Genomic DNA, 16,644 nt, shown 5'->3' with positions numbered 1-16,644 from the left:
TGTTTTATTTTGCCGATCTGATTGTGGCGGCAAATTGTCTCGATGGAGTTTTAATTTGTGTCTGGGCTTTGTGGATATATGGAACTAGATAACTGCAATTCATTAATGTATGAGATATTTCCCAATAATTATTTTTTGTTTGTGAGATACTGATAAATTACATCAATGTAGGATAAAGAAACCTTCACTTGTTTTATTCTAGAGGCCCTTTTCTGTTGATTTACTGGAAAAAGGAAAACCACCACAGAAAGTTACCATTTCAAAGTCTACAGAACCAATTAGAAACACCCACTGGCTATTTGACCACTACATCAGAGCATGCATTTCTTCTGCAAAACAAATTGTGGAAAGTAGTTGAGGAGAAGTTCTATTGCAGATCTCCATGCAGATGTCTTCATCTCCTTTAGTTTCCCTGAATCTGCCACGCCCGTGACTATAGAGATATTTTATTTAAAACTTCACACTGAGCTGTCAGAGGGGGTTACACCAGGAAGGATGGCTCCTGTTTCTGCGTTTATCTCCTGAACCTGGTGCTGAGCCACTATAGTTGGAAGCTAGAACAGGACAGGACAGGAGGGGTGTTAGGATGTTCTCATTGCTCTTAATGCTTCTAGTTAACTGGCTTAATTTGACCATAGAGGGCATTTTTAAAACAGCATTTAGCGCACTCAGAGCTCAATGAGGGGGAGAAATGAACTCTAAAACAGACACAGACCGATCAATAGCACTAGCACTGGGATCATAGTCACCGGAAAAGTTAAGTAAGTCTCTGGTGTTTGGAACGGTCTGTTCAATGTTTTAATGTTGTTGAGGCAGTAATCCAACAGGAGGCCACACTGTTTGATTATCATTCATCAACTGCTTGATTCATCTCAGGAGATATTGTTGTTCGATTATCATTCATCAACTGCTTGATTCATCTCAGGAGATATTGTTGTTCGATTATCATTCATCAACTGCTTGATTCATCTCAGGAGATATTGTTGTTCGATTATCATTCATCAACTGCTTGATTCATCTCAGGAGATATTGTTGTTCGATTATCATTCATCAACTGCTTGATTCATCTCAGGAGATATTGTTGTTCGATTATCATTCATCAACTGCTTGATTCATCTCAGGAGATATTGTTGTTCGATTATCATTCATCAACTGCTTGATTCATCTCAGGAGATATTATTGGTCGATTATCATTCATCAACTGCTTGATTCATCTCAGGAGATATTATTGGTCGATGATCATTCATCAACTGCTTGATTCATCTCAGGAGATATTGTTGTTCGATTATCATTCATCAACTGCTTGATTCATCTCAGGAGATATTATTGGTCGATTATCATTCATCAACTGCTTGATTCATCTCAGGAGATATTATTGGTCGATTATCATTCATCAACTGCTTGATTCATCTCAGGAGATATTATTGGTCGATTATCATTCATCAACTGCTTGATTCATCTCAGGAGATATTATTGGTCGATTATCATTCATCAACTGCTTGATTCATCTCAGGAGATATTATTGCTTCCTCCGAACTCCCGTCTGTCAAGGACATAAATAAATGAAGTCATAAGGCAAACACACTTTGACCCAATTAGAAATGTTTTGTATAGAATCGAAATTGACAATAAAACAGCTGTTGCTCATAGAATATAGATGAACTGAGCTCACCTGCAACGTCTAGTGTGTCAGACCAGTAATACAACACCTTCACTTAGTAAACAACATTGAGTGGTCCTGATGAAGAGACTGTCTGTTCTGGGGTGTACTGCATTGGACAGCTGCTCCATGGGGACAAGAGCTAATTCAAAACCATCTGGCTAATCTTCTTCCCATGCGTCAGCCATCATACTCAACATCGCTACTAGCATGTGCATGTTCATCCAGCACCTAGCATTACCCTTTTTCACTGAGATATGTTCGGTCACAGTTTACGTTGCACTTTGAGCTCAGATCGTGTATTATGTTTCCCTTTCTCTGGCATCTAGCTAAAGGTTCTTGTTGTTCCTATGGGAATCATGTGACAGCAACGGGCTGTCATGATGATAATGATGTGTGGGTAAATGGCTGGGAGAGGTGCTAATGGGTCCGTAGAGAGATGGTTGAACTGTTCTTAATAAGCCTGCCACATATCAAGCCCTGGGCTCCCTTTGACTTCAACTTCAATGTGTAAATACATGCAGCAATATGAAGGGAGGAGGAGGTTGACTGAGCCCACGGGTAGTGTTTGCTCTTCTCTCTCAGCCCTTGGAAGGGTGCGGCAGGCTCCACAGTTTCAGTGTGTGTGTGTGTGTGTGTGTGTGTGCGCACGTGTGCAATATCAGACCCAGGAGAGTAGGAGGGGTGGTCCTCAGGTTCAGGCCCACCAGGCCTCTCTAACTGCGGCCCACATGCATCTGTCTCCATCTGGGAACTCCTCCAATGCAAAGCACAGCGTTGATTCAGCCAGCTGTTTGGCTGAGATAGCTCAAAGCTGTCAGGACCCATTTTTCAACAGGGCAATTATATCCAATCACTGCTGTCCGTCGCCTACTCGTCCCGCCACCGGATATTGCAGTCATCACATTTGGTTATCAATTACGATTGCCAATGTGGAGGGATCTGTGAAGGGGGTTCTGGGCTGGAGGAGAGATGCCTCAGAGTGGTGACAGGACCCAATTAGGGAACAGGCAAGGAGCGCTACGACTGGCTGCCCACTAAATCAGCACAGGCAATGAGACAGACACCCCAAACTAAGAGGTAACTCTCAGAGAAACCTGTGTAATGGCTCACACACACACACACACACACACACACACACACACACACACACACACACACACACACACACACACACACACACACACACACACACACATACACACACCCATTGCTGCTTCTGAAGGCCACTGCAAAACACCTGCAGTTGAAAAATACCTGGGGAAATTCCTCAATTACCATCAACTGAAAGCTTCACTGAATAGTCATGAGTGTTATTGAGAAGTGGTTGCTTGCCATGCAAAGATGTGTCGGAATCTCGACAATGCATTCAATGTTAAATGTTTGATGTTAAAATATGCATCGGAGAGGCAGATTTCATGTTCAAAGCATTTGAAGCAAGCAGACATACACAGAGCAGGATTAGGAGTCCTCTTTATATTTTTTGTGAGAAAGCATAACCACCTGGTCACGGGTATGTTTTTGCATGCTGTATTATAGGATTACTACTGTAGTTTGAGGTTCAGCTCAAGTTAATGAGGTAGCGGTTGCCGATTGGCACAAATTTAGGATCAGCAAACCCTAGCCAAAACCATTACGGAGTAGAAGGGCAAAACTGACATTAGATCAGTGGCTAGAGGCGACTACACACTTCCCACTTTAGAATGAACCTGACCTTCAGATATGTCAGTGCAGGTACCCATAATCCCTCAGCGCTCCCTGCAGCTGTTTCTCGTGTGGAAAACAAACTAGGGAAGCAACCTGCAGGCTGAAAACAGCTCCTCACACCATCTCTTCCTATGGGATACGACAACATAGCTAACCCTTTCAAGACAAGACTGGACAAAACCAGCATCAGAGAAGTGTTTATCAGATCAAATTATACAGGATATCACAATTGCTTCCTTAAATATTATACAGCCACATTTTATCACCAATGGTGTTTTATTGTCAATGGTGTGATTGTATCCTTAGCTTGTCTCAACTAACCCCAATGTCTTTCCTTTTATGGCAAAGAGGTTTGTAGCACTGTCTACTACATCTAGGCCCTATTTCTTTGCTGAACTGTGTCACAATACCTGTGGGCCAACTATAAAAAAAAAAAAACCTGTGCTGTGTTCCAGGCTGTCATCACATTCCAGGGCCTATTTCAGGTGGATGTGACGGTGTGGTACAGTAATGTTAAGATGGCAGTCGCACATTTAATATGACCTGGGGGCTTTGGCCTAGCTGACACAATTAAACAGCGCAGCATGCTAAGTTGACTTCTATGTGTGTGTGTGTGTGTGTGTGTGTGTGTGTGTGCGTGTGCGTGCGTGCGTGCGTGCGTGTGTGCGTTGAGTTTTGAGCAATGAGCGAGGCAGGTAATTTTTCGGGGCTGCAGACACCATCGCTCTCTGACAGATGGGATTGTGTGTGAGGGGATGGAGTGAGGGAGGGTGAGGGAGAGGTTGATGAGGGGATGTTGGTACAGTAGGTAGCCATTCCTGATGTAACCCAGCTAGCTGTAGCCTATGGCGCTAAAACCAATCACAACCTGTAGCCTGTAAACAACCATCTAGTGTGAGGAGGGGATTGCTGGCGATGACATTGGAAAGCTATGGCAGTTTTCAGAAAGCAAAGCCCCTTTTCCCTGTAATGTGAACCATTATTCCTGTGCTCTGTATCTGTAGACTAGTCTTTCTCAATGGATTTTGTTTCATGTTTGCTGCGCTGGTCCACAGAGAGAGTGAGGATGAGTCTATCCATGGCAGCAGCAGGGCTGAAGACATATCCACCCCCGTCAGTCAGTCCGTTAGTCAGTGGTAATCCAAACAGGATATGAGCTCCTCTGTTTACCCCATACTACTTCCTGGGTCCTCGGAGACTTCAAATCTCCCATTAGCTGTAACACTCACATGCTATCCCACAGAGCCATAGAGATATAGTGGGATTCTAAACAGTCACTCTCCGCTCCACCTAGAGACACTGTCAGACAGGTACACATTCACTACTACACACTGGTCCTCACATAATTAGCTTTTTATTGATTGCATATTAATGACATTAGACAGGTGCTGCAATGGAAATGTGCATATAGCCTGTATTTGTTGCCAGACATTTTGCATTGGATTTTTTCTTTTCAGAAGCTGAGACAATGGATGTGCACCCAGAGGCCACAGTGTGTAGATGTTGTCTTCTTCCTCTGTTTGGCCATCTGGTTCAGTAATAATAACCTGAGTGCATATGGGTTGGGTTGTATGTACTGCCCAACATATCATACCCCCACATTTCTTAATTCTTCACCCCAGCAGAAACTGTTTTAAGTGAGAACGGTGGAGTGACCAGAGATTCTTTGTATGGAACCCCCCCAACCAGAAAAATTCTCTCTCTGCTTTTGCAAGGATGCATTTATCTTCCCTACAGAAACTTCACCAAGTCCACCAGCAGCAATACGTTGCTTCCCTTCCCAGTACCCCCACAGCTGTTGTGTCTGACAGAGAGACTAATTATATGCTGTGTGCATGCTATTTTAGAGAGCCTTGTAAGTAAAGTACACCCCAAGCTATGGCTGAAGTGAATGATGGTTTCTGTGCACCAAGTTGTGGCTGCTATCCCCAAGTCCCAGAGGCATTCACAGCAAATAAATGAGATTATATATTCCTCTCCTCCTTCACAAGCCTTTCCTCTGGAGCCTTATCAGATCCTTCTCACTTTGATGTTATACAGTATATAAGGACCTGGATATTGCTTATGTCCTAGTTTTTCACTGCTGATTTTTTACCATGATATGTACTTCTCATCGAATGTTGCTCATATCATCAATGAAACTGGAGTAACACTTGTGCCTGATAATATGGGTTTTATAGCGTAAGTTGTTATCAATGAAACGTCACAATACTATGCAAAGTGTTCGACTTGGCTGCTGGGGGGCAAGGAGACCCCGGCTCCACTAAAACCATTTTCAAGGGTTTGTTCGATAGATGTTATAACTAGGTTTTAATATCATCACCTCTTGTCACATTTGCGATTATGCCACATTTACCTCTGTCATCAGCGTTATACAACATGTAACTGCATGCTTTTCAAGATCAGTAAACATCAATTGATCATGCAATTTCAGATACCTGAGGGTAGGCTCACGATATCTCTCAATATTGTCCAACATTAATTGGATATTGGATAGCTAGCCTATTTGACATGGTCCATCAATCAATGTAGCCATGTCATGTCTGTCAGCAGCAATTGTGATGAAACACTCTTAAAAACAGTGTCTATTTGTGGAAAAAAACATCTTGATTAACTCTTTAGTCATATCCCAGTTTACCTATTTGCCTATCGTCTTACCCAGCGACCTGTTTTTTTAAATTATAGGAGCAAAAAGTAATCTATTTGATTTGGAACAGCAAGCCAGGCGGGCCTATTTATATAATGAATATGAATTCAGAGGGCAGACATATTAAAGCATTAGAAACTTTCACTAAAGTCTTCAGTCATACACAAATTGTACTTAAATCCGAACTGGTTCTCTAGCAGATGAGTAAGAATGTCTCACCCCATGTTCAATAATGTCCCCTTTCCCTTTATTCAGATTACAACCTCTCACTTTCGGTTCTTTTCAAATTTTAAAAAGCCATAGAAGTTGGTTGCTATTTCAATTTAATCCACCAGAAGAAAATTAGCAAATATTACAACAAATATTATGATTAAACTCAAATATACTAATTGACAAAAAATCAACAAAAAAAAAAGGTTTTAAATGTTTAAAAAAAGTATAATCTTTGTAAATTATATCATAAATAGGACTGTTGGAGTTATGTCACACATGCAGCTAACAAAAATATATAGAAATGTCTGCTCTACCCAAAATTACAACCAACTAATTGCAGCATTACCACAAAAATGGAAGAAGCAAGTGGAAGGGAGAAAAAAAATAAGGAACTTGTTTGTGAAACATAAAAAAGTATACTAGTTTAATTTAAGGACCAAAAAATGTACAACTGTGCCATATATATTTGTGACAATATTGCGTTAGGAGGTAGGTGAAGGAGTCAGGTGCAGGAGAGCAGAGATGTCCGAGATGCGTACTTATAATGGGCAAGTCCACCAAATACACGTTAGGCACAATAAAAAAATCAAACGCCCTCGACAACAGAAAAACCCGTTAATCACGCAAGGAGGAACAAACAAAGCTCCTCAATTTATACACACTCGGTATAAATGCGTGAAACAAAAATGGGCATAACCTAACCGAGCAACATCACAATAAAATAATCCCGCACAAACCTAGGCAGGCAACAGGGTAAATTATACACACAGAAATTAAGGCAAATGAAACCAGGTGTGAAAGACCCAAAGACAAAACAAACAAAGGGAAAAAGGGATCGGTGATGGCTAGTAGGCCGGCGACGCCGACCGCCGCCCGAACAGGGAGAGGAACTACCTCCGGTGGAAGTCGTGACAATATTGCAAAATAATTGGGATGAGATTTTCAGTGTACCGATTCAATGGCACATGGTTTATGAACTGATATGCAAAACGACGCCAGATACAAAACTGAGAATTTTTCAATTGAAATGATTATTAAAAGGTATTGCAACCAATTGAACGTTATATATATATGGGGGATACAACCATCCCAGCTCTGCAGATTTAGCTGCGAAGAGAGAGAATCATTAGATGAGTTGTTCTGGTCCTGTCCATATGTAGCTTGTTTTTGGCCACAGGTCCAGGAATGGCTGAAGAATTGCAACAACTCTGCAGATAGCACTACTGGGTGATCTGAAAATTCAAAGTCAATTGATCAATAATAAAATAATAATTTTAGCAAAAAAAAATATCTTTAATTTACAATCTTATAGAAACAATGAGAAGAAGAGGGTGGAGTGGTGGAGTGGAGGGTGGAGTGGAGTTGAAGGGTGGAACTAATAACAACAAGATTACTCATGCAAAATGTAGTGTGTCCGTTATTTGTACATAGGGTCTGAATTCTGTGTAACAGAACAGAGAAATCAAAACTGGATGGTCTTCGGAAATAGATGGAGAGGGTTTAGGGTAGCGGAAGGATATGAGTAAAAACAAACAAAAGAGAACTATTGTAAAATAGATTGTGCCTGTAAAATATGTATAGTATGCATGAGCTGGAAGTAGAAGCCTATGTGCTGTTGTTCACTAGTTTTAGTGTACAAAAGTAAAGAAAATAATATTTAAAAAACATGTGTGTGTGTGTGTGTGTGTGTGTGTGTGTACACAGTATATTTCCAAATAATATATGGGGGATTGGAAATGATGCAGACAATTACATTGATGGAAGCTACAATCTATCTGCAATATTAAAGCTGATCCACCCCACCAAAATGTTTTTATAACAATAATAATAATAATAATAAAACAACGTTGAAAAGGGGATAATGTTCGCTGACTTCGCTAGGTAGGCCTACGTTGGTTGTTTAGCCAACTGTACAATGTTTCTCAAAGTAAACATTATCCGCTGACATTACATCAGCAAATGTGCCCTTCTGCTGCTTGGCAGGAAGAGTCCACGAAGGATGGCACATTTATGCAAAACACTCATACTTGTCAGGTATGGTTCACTTTAATCCAATTAATGGAGGACAATATTGAGAGATAGCGTGAGCCTACCCTCAGGTATCTGAAATTACATGATCAATTGATGCTTACTGATCATGAAATCATGCAGTTACTTGCTGTATAACTCTGATGACAGAGCTAAATGTGGAATAATTGGACATTTGTAGTTCTGACTGTGCTCTTCAAGAGGTGATGATATTAAAACCAAATAGTTCACATTCATTTAACAATCCCTTGAAAACAGTTATCAATGGTTTTAGCAGAGCTGGGGGTCTCCTTGCCCCCCAGCAGGATAATCGAATGCTCTGCACCTTATTGTGACATTTTTTTTGTTAGCCACCTAAATTCCCTGGTGCCCTGTAGGAGTGTGTAGAGCTGTGATGGTCATGGAATTTTGGATTCGGTTATTGGTCAGTCAAATGACCGCAGTCACGCCTATAATCATTTGAAGAGCACAATCATTTTTTGTTGTTAAGACAATTTTTCTTCTCTCCTTTACTCCTGATACATGTGCTGCGGCTGCAGGGAGGGAGCTATTGCCTAGGCAACCAAAGACCTGTTTGCTACAACACTTTGCTTGCTTCAGCAAGGAGCAACAAAGTTTCACCACCAAGTTGAATATGTTTATCTTTCACGGGTTATGACGGATTATTTATTTTCATGACAGTCTTCATCCATAATCGTCGGTCACACGATTATACCTTAATTGTGCAAGCCCTACGAGTGTGCCATCACTTCAACAGTAGGGGGTTTACAAGCAGATGCAGCCTTCTTCTTACTGAGCTTTCTGTACAGCAGCAACAGACTTTGATCCCTGTGTTGGAGCTGTGTTGGCAGAGGTTTACTGAGATAGTGTCGTTCCGGGGGTAGGCCTGCATTTTCATAAGCTGGTTTTCCTCTCTTCTCGCCGAGGAGAGATTTTACTTGGGGCTCACAGCTGGGAAGCACACCAGGGCTGCTCTTATTCAATGTATTTGGATTTGCCCGATTTGAATCACTTCTACTGCGTGGCAGGCAGGTAGGAGTTTGAGTTAGAGAGAGAGTCATACTTCCAGGCTGGGGGAATGCATGGCAATATTCATTTAAATCTGGCTTTCAAGTGATGCTCTGCTTTAAGGGACCTCATGCACATAGCACTGCAGAGACCTGTGAAAACCTGTCAACCACTCTGTTGTTACAGTCAGACTCAAAGAGCTGCTGCCTGGTGAAATGTAGCTTTGTTACAGTAGATTTGACCTCATAATAATAATTATCTCTGGGAATATATTATAATATACAGTATGTCAATTTCGTTGTGACAATAATGAAAGGAAAAACAGCAGTATTGGCCTGAAAAATACATTTCTTTCAGTCTACAACATACAGCATTGCCAGTTCTAAATGGGGATCCTTAGGAAGAACACATTACAAGTTTTCTGATGCAAACACGTTCATATTCTAGTAGTGCCAGGGTGCACATTTCCCTTACTGCAGAAACAACAGTCATGTTTTCCAAACAGAGGAAGAACTCTTGCTGGTCACTTAAGGAACTGTGACTTGGCTGATGAATATGATAAAAAATACTAATGGGAGCTCTATTTTCAAACCAGAACATTGCCTACTATCCTCCCTCGAGACAAGCTTTCATCGCCACTTTAATAAATCACTATATCCAGTCTCCACGGAGCAGCTGTGAATTTGAATGAATGTTGAAAATACCACTAATGTAGAAGATTAGTGATAATATCTACTTTGGTTTGCGTCTATGGACTAGGATTTAGTTGTGTGTGTGATACATGAGCAGACCAGACATGATGGATAAAAGTTACTGTCTCCGAACCTTCACCATTCCCTGTGAGTGAGTGGTACTGAGAAGGAGAGGAGAGGAGAGGAAGAGGAGAGGAAAGCTCCGCCTCCTATCCTCAAATCTCATCAGAGATATGACGTCGCACATATGTGCCTGAACAAGAATAAATCCTGATGAGGCATTGATGTCAGGAAGGGAGAGCAGTGGGTTTAGCTGGCTGGTACACTCTCAGATCTGGTGGCCTGGATTCATGACTGAGAGCTTCTGGGTTGTTCCAGGAAATGAGTGCCTTTCGCATCCCTTTTGATATTTTAAGTATAAATTGCGCACCAATATAGCATTTTAAAAGCCTGTTATATTAAATGAAGTGCCCTTTAATATAGACCACATGGAGAATTCAATTCATCCACTTTATGCATTTTGACGTGTCCCTCCGTTCACACTCTGTGACTTCTAGGGAGATGTTTATTTTACCCACTTAATCTCAAGAAGTCTTCATTGTAAAGTCATTTCTGAAGATGAGTTTGTATTTAATGTGGTTAGTGTTTCACATACATCTGTCCCTCATTTTAAAGTCAAACCTGTTATGTGAACTGACCTCTCATTTTAATATGACGAGGAGGAGTAGTAGGAAGGATCGGAGGACCAATGCGCAGCGTGGTAAGTGTCCATATCGTTTACTAAGAATAATGAACACTGAACAAAACAATAAACGACAACGTGAAATAACAAAACCGAAACAGTTCCGTGTGGAACGAACACTGACACGGAAAATAATCACCCACAACTCGAAAGTGAAACCAGGATACCTAAGTATGGTTCTCAATCAGGGACAACGATTGACAGCTGCCTCTGATTGAGAACCATACTAGGCCAAACACAGAAATCCCAAATGATAGAAAAAGGAACATAGACTGCCCACCCCAACTCACGCCCTGACCATACTAAAACAAAGACAAAACAAAGGAACTAAGGTCAGAACGTGGCAATATGGTGAAACATTGAACATCTAATAGTCAAATCATAGTGTAAAACCATATGAGCTGGTCTAGCTAACACAATTAAACAGCGCAGCAGGCTACGTTGACTTCAATGAGCTAGTTCTTCTCTTTTTGGCCATTTCCTGGTGCTTTGTGGTGAAAACTGAGCAGGTTGAGCATAACACCCCAACCCTGTAACCCATAGATAGACAGGCTAGAAATGATTTAACAATAAAAAAACATTTGTGAAGCTTGTATCCAGTCGCCACACCCTGTGTCCCAGGCTGGCATCACATGCCAGGGTCTATTTGAGGGGGATGGGACGGTGTGACCTTGTGGTACAGTAACGTTAAGATGGCAGTCTGGCACACTTAATCTGACCCGGGGACTTTGGTCTAGCTGACACAATTAAACAGCGCAGCATGCTACGTTGACTTCTATGTGTGTGTGTGTGTGTGTGTGTGTGTGTGTGTGTGTGTGTGTGTGTGTGCGTTGAGCAATGAGCGAGGCAGGTAATTTTTCGGGGCTGCGGACACCATCGCTCTCTGACAGATGGGATTGTGTGTGAGGGGATGGGGTGAGGGAGGGAGGGAGGGTGAGGGAGAGGTTGGGGAGAGGTTGGTGAGTGGATGTTGGTACAGTAGGTAGCCACTCCTGATGTAACCCAGCTAGCTGTAGCCTATGGCGCTAATAACAATCACTACCTGTAGCCTGTAAACAACCATCTAGTGTGAGGAGGGGATTGCTGGCGATGACATTGGAATGCTATGGCAGTTTTTGAGAAAGCAAAGCCCCTTTTCCCTGTAACTTCAGGCATTATTCCTGTGCTCTGTCTCTGTGGACTAGTCTTTCTTTGACACTTTGATACTTACTATAGGCACAGCCATTTTTTTTATTTAGCCTCTTGAGACGGAAAAGCACGTTTTCTCATGAAGTTCAATGTGTGCTCTTTATGGCAGGATGTTCAAATGAGGTGAAATCAAGTTGGTGGAACAACCCTTTAATATCCTTCAATAACACCAGCTTCCTTCGATCTCTTCAATTAATTCATGCTTCTAGAAAAACATCTTATTTGAAGGAAAAGTCCTAGTTTCTGTAAAACCAACAATGGTATTCAAGTATACCGTACACTTATGATGAGGAAGATATGGCACTTCCATGGAACTTGGAGAGTCTTAGGGCAGGTGATGTAACGCATCGTAGATTACATTCAAGATCATATTTGAATGTCATAGTTACTCATTTCTCTGGTAGTTCTGTGTTAATGTAAAACAAGATACACACATCATAAACAGGACAAGAATCAATGATTTACTACTAATGGGATCCCTCTCTCCTTCAGTTACTTATCCATACTGAAGGATTTTCCCTCTCTTGTAATTTGTAGGGATCCACCACAGAGATCTCTGCTACAGCCTCCACTGTCTCTTCTCCTATGTGGCTAGAGTTGCTTTTTGGCCCAGGCTGCCTCACTACAGTACCTTGCGAAAGTATTCGGCCCCATTGAACTTTGCGACCTTTTGCCACATTTCAGGCTTCAAACATAAAGATATAAAACTGTATTTTTTTGTGAAGAATCAGCAACAAGTGGGACACAATCATGAAGTGGAACGACATTTATTGGATATTTCAAACTTTTTTAACAAATCAAAAACTGAAAAATTGGGCGTGCAAAATTATTCAGCCCCTTTACTTTCAGTGCAGCAAACTCTCTCCAGAAGTTCAGTGAGGATCTCTGAATGATCCAATGTTGACCTAAATGACTAATGATGATAAATACAATCCACCTGTGTGTAATCAAGTCTCCGTATAAATGCACCTGCACTGTGATAGTCTCAGAGGTCCGTTAAAAGCGCAGAGAGCATCATGAAGAACAAGGAACACACCAGGCAGGTCCGAGATACTGTTGTGAAGAAGTTTAAAGCCGGATTTGGATACAAAAAGATTTTCCAAGCTTTAAACATCCCAAGGAGCACTGTGCAAGCGATAATATTAAAATGGAAGGAGTATCAGACCACTGCAAATCTACCAAGACCTGGCCGTCCCTCTAAACTTTCAGCTCATACAAGGAGAAGACTGATCAGAGATGCAGCCAAGAGGCCCATGATCACTCTGGATGAACTGCAGAGATATACAGCTGAGGTGGGAGACTCTGTCCATAGGACAACAATCAGTCGTATATTGCACAAATCTGGTCTTTATGGAAGAGTGGCAAGAAGAAAGCCATTTCTTAAAGATATCCATGAAAAGTGTTGTTTAAAGTTTGCCACAAGCCACCTGGGAGACACACCAAACATGCGGAAGAAGGTGCTCTGGTCAGATGAAACCAAAATTGAACTTTTTGGCAACAATGCAAAACGTTATGTTTGGCGTAAAAGCAACACAGCTGAACACACCATCCCCACTGTCAAACATGGTGGTGGCAGCATCATGGTTTGGGCCTGCTTTTCTTCAGCAGCGACAGGGAAGATGGTTAAAATTGATGGGAAGATGGATGGAGCCAAATACAGGACCATTCTGGAAGAAAACCTGATGGAGTCTGGAAAAGACCTGATACTGGGACGGAGATTTGTCTTCCAACAAGAAAATGATCCAAAACATAAAGCAAAATCTACAATGGAATGGTTAAAAAATAAACATATCCAGGTGTTAGAATGGCCAAGTCAAAGTCCAGACCTGAATCCAATCGAGAATCTGTGGAAAGAACTGAAAACTGCTGTTCACAAATGCTCTCCATCCAACCTCACTGGGCTCGAGCTGTTTTGCAAAGAGGAATGGGAAACATTTTTAGTCTCTCGATGTGCAAAACTGATAGAGACATACCCCAAGCGACTTACAGCTGTAATCGCAGCAAAAGGTGGCGCTACAAAGTATTAACTTAAGGGGGCTGAATAATTTTGCACGCCCAATTTTTCAGTTTTTGATTTGTTAAAAAAGTTTGAAATATCCAATAAATGTCGTTCCACTTCATGATTGTGTCCCACTTGTTGTTGATTCTTCACAAAAAAATACAGTTTTATATCTTTATGTTTGAAGCCTGAAATGTGGCAAAAGGTCGCAAAGTTCAAGGGGGCCGAATACTTTCGCAAGGCACTGTATATACCCAATGTTCCCACCCAGATAGTCCCTCCAAAAGAGGCTTGTCTACATTACAGGCGATGGAACGGAACACCAGATCGGGAGACTGTCCTGTGGGGTTTACAGGCTTGTGGGTGTGTGGGTGTGAGGAGATGGGTGTTCTTTGACCGCACCCTGCTATGTGCCCGCCCACCTGCCCGGCCACAATCTAGGTCACAGCTTCTTGAATGTGACCACCTCAGTCGGGCACTATTACTGCCTTGGCACTAGTGTTGTTGTAAAGAGCATGGTGAACTGCAAATGGCTTGAAGTCAGGATAATGAGGACAGCTCTCTATCTATCTTTCTCTCTTCTCTCTCTCTCCCTCTTTCTCTCTCTCTCTCTCTCGCTGGTTAATATGCCAGAAATAAATGGGATTATGTTGTACGCTGCCATTTCCTCCATCAAGACTGTATCTTGTGTTTAGTTTGCTGGAGGCTTCACTCTCTCTCTCGCGCGCGCGCACGCACTCTCACTCTGGCATGCACTCTCACTCTCGCTCTCTCTCTCCCCCTGAGAGTAGCTGTTGACCACCCACAAGGTGATATGCATTGTGCCCCGTTTAAGTGGGCCAGAGGAGATTTTCTGAGATTCTCAAGGCCTGGTGTTGAGAGGTGTGTGTTTGAGGTAAACTGTTGCTGTGACGCTGCGCTACGGCTTATGCCTCTGAGATAACGCTCTCTTGAAACAAGGGTAAGAAAACAGAGAGCTTTGAATAGATGTAGGCTTTAGTGCAAGATTGGAGAGGAGAGGAGAGGAGAGGAGAAGAGGAGAGGAGAGGAGAGGAGAGGAGAGGAGAGGAGAGATAGAAGAGGAGAGATAGGAGAGGAGAGGAGAAATAGGAGAGGAGCAGAGAGGAGAGGAGAGGAGAGATTGGAGAGAGGAGAGGAGCGGAGAGGAGAGGAGAGATAGGAGAGGAGCAGAGAGGAGAGATAGGAGAGGAGAGATAGGAGAGGAGCCGACTCTTTGCCAGAGGAATAACACAGACCTGACAGTATTTGCCAGGTACATCTCAACCGATCGGCGTTTTTCTGCGCCAAACAAATGTGGTGACAGGTGTTGCAGTCAGCTGCTCCGCGTCCGTACTGTCCACAGTTTGAATAACTCACTGAAAGGGAGTACTGTATTGGGGAACAGGCCCTTCAGGCACAGATATACATACAGATAGGGGCATCAGATGTCCATGTATCACCCTGACCCCTGACCACCCCATCACACTCCTGTTTCTATCACCCTTATGTGAACTTTCAGAAGGCTTCAATAACAGAGGCTGTATACATACAGAGAGGACAAGCGGTCCCCCAAACAGCCGTGCTAAAATATGAATGATTCCAGCACCATCTGCATGCTAATCTGAATAGCGTCTCCAAAGACCCACTTCGTCCACCCAGGCTTTGAAAAAAAAACATCTACAGAAATTCTCTGCTTTCCTGGCTCTAAAAAGATGAAAGAATCCCACAGAGAGACCAGTGTTTGTCATTAGGGCACTCAATGTGCAGCTTTTTATGAAGCAACAGGAAAACTGTTGAATTCAATGGCTAATTTGATTTGAGCCAAGTTGAAAATAAATGTGAAATTATCATTTGTGTTTGTTTGCTGGTCTTTCCTGTGCTTATCTGTCTGGCACACAGCTCCCTTGATGTTTCTCTGTGAATCTCAGCACACACAGAGCAGACTGCTGAGGAGAAAGCACATCAAACTCATGGCGAAGTGACTCAAAACAGTAGTGTTGACGACAGCAGAAAATAACAACAGCGGTGACCTTATCGTCACCCCAGCGCCTGTCTTTCAGCACAAGTCAGACTTGTTATCTTATCTTTGCACTGGAAAAATGGAATGAATCATCATGAGCTGAAGAGAGAGAGAGAGAGAGAGAGAGAGAGAGAGAGAGAGAGAGAGAGAGAGAGAGAGAGAGGGTGTTGATTGTTGGTGTCTTTTGAACAGAAGTGTACAGAATTACAGTCTGTGTTCTCCACATTGGTCACAGATGGGTTAGCATCTTCTGTCTCAGAGTAAACACACACACACACACACACACACACATGCCCCTCTCTTCAGCCACGTAGCAGGACTTTGTGGCATGTTTTTGGTAGTGCGGCACCATGCCACTGCTGGATACCGAGTACGGTTTTGCCTGCTACTTACTAAAACAGACAGTGTACACCTCGTAGCACATACTATTTAGAACCCACTGTTTAGTAAAAACATTAGCAGTGAGCAACTGAAATCAGCATACTGGGCTCGTCCATACTGAGAAGGCATCATTTCATTTCCCGCCATTCGTTCATTTTGGTTTTTAAATGGCCACTTTTCAATAAATTAGGAAAGAACTCATGGATAGTAATTCTTAAATGTTAGTCATTGATGATTGTTATGAGGGAAAGTCCAGTGTGCCAATTATCTTTATTATTCCTCAGTGTTTCATACGTCGTATCTAATTGGGTAGTGTGTTTGTGTGTGTCCCATCTGCTGTTAGTCCTACATCCTCTCTT

General features: G+C 42.3%; 1 protein-coding gene across 3 annotated transcripts in view; it reads left to right on the top strand.

Annotated features, from left to right (window-relative positions):
* Positions 1–16,644, top strand: part of LOC110522252 (polypeptide N-acetylgalactosaminyltransferase 14) — a 125,224-nt gene that overhangs the window by 46,726 nt on the left and 61,854 nt on the right. The window lies entirely within an intron of this gene.

Source organism: Oncorhynchus mykiss, chromosome 4 (genome assembly GCF_013265735.2).
Source record: "Oncorhynchus mykiss isolate Arlee chromosome 4, USDA_OmykA_1.1, whole genome shotgun sequence".
NCBI lineage: Eukaryota > Metazoa > Chordata > Actinopteri > Salmoniformes > Salmonidae > Oncorhynchus > Oncorhynchus mykiss.
Note: the sequence above shows the minus strand (reverse complement) of the source record. Positions and strands in the feature narration are given on the sequence as shown.